The following is a 1043-nucleotide window of genomic DNA, read 5'->3' on the forward strand; positions in this document are numbered from 1 at the left end:
TTTGAAAAATACGTAAAATATACAGTTAAAAAAGTGCTGGACCACCTACCTGACTTGTTCTTTGCTCATTTATTATCATTTTAATATCATTATTATTTTTTTATTTATAATTATTCTTTCAAGACGTTTATATAATATCTTTTTTTTTATGTTCGTCTCTTGCACTTTTTTAACTGTATATTTTACGTATTTTTCAAACATTTTTACTCTTACCATTGTTAACTATTTTTTATTCTTATCATTGTTTATTCAATTTTATGTTATACTGATACTATTTTACGTCTTCCTTCCTTTTATTTATTTCTTATCACTTTATTTTTACATAATATTTATCCTAGCTTAAATTGTCTTATTGTATCTTATTGTTGTAATATACTAATTTTTTTTTGTATCTTTTTAGCCCTGATGAAGCGCTGCAAAGTGGGGCGAAACGTCGGAAAATAAATAGTTAACTATTTTTGTTTCTCTTTTGACCCTAACCCTGCCCATCTTCTTTTATATAAATTTTTACGGTCAACTATATAGACATATATTAATACATTAATTTTCTTCTTTTGAGTAATTATCAAATTCATATTTTCTATTCATTGTTAACTACTTCTAACAGTTAGAGATGGAAATAAACTAATTATTGAAAATAAACAATATTAAAATTACTTCAGTGAAAGCTTCTTGAACATTCCGCATTTAAGACCAAGATGGTGCCATAACCATACTCTTCTTGTAAGTAAAAAGGCCACGCCTCTTGCAGGCAACTTAGCACTAAATTCAATAGGTATTTCGCACATTAATTTAATTATCTGTAAAACTGTTCATTTGAGAACAAATGTAAAGAGAATAGAAGTTGTAGTAAATGTTATTTCAAATAATTTAGTATATCTATAATGAAAATGCATCAACCCGTTCTCTAGAAATTCGTGCTTCTTTCTGTGTTCAGTTGATTCATTTCAATGTGAATATTAAAGATCCCAAAATATATTCACTGTTCTAAAAAGTAAGGTTTGAATATCAAATTTAATTCCTTCGTCGTAAACCTACTGACT

Source organism: Halyomorpha halys, unplaced genomic scaffold, assembly GCF_000696795.3.
Source record: "Halyomorpha halys isolate HHAL.00 unplaced genomic scaffold, Hhal_1.1 Scaffold329.1, whole genome shotgun sequence".
Taxonomy (NCBI): Eukaryota; Metazoa; Arthropoda; class Insecta; order Hemiptera; family Pentatomidae; genus Halyomorpha; species Halyomorpha halys.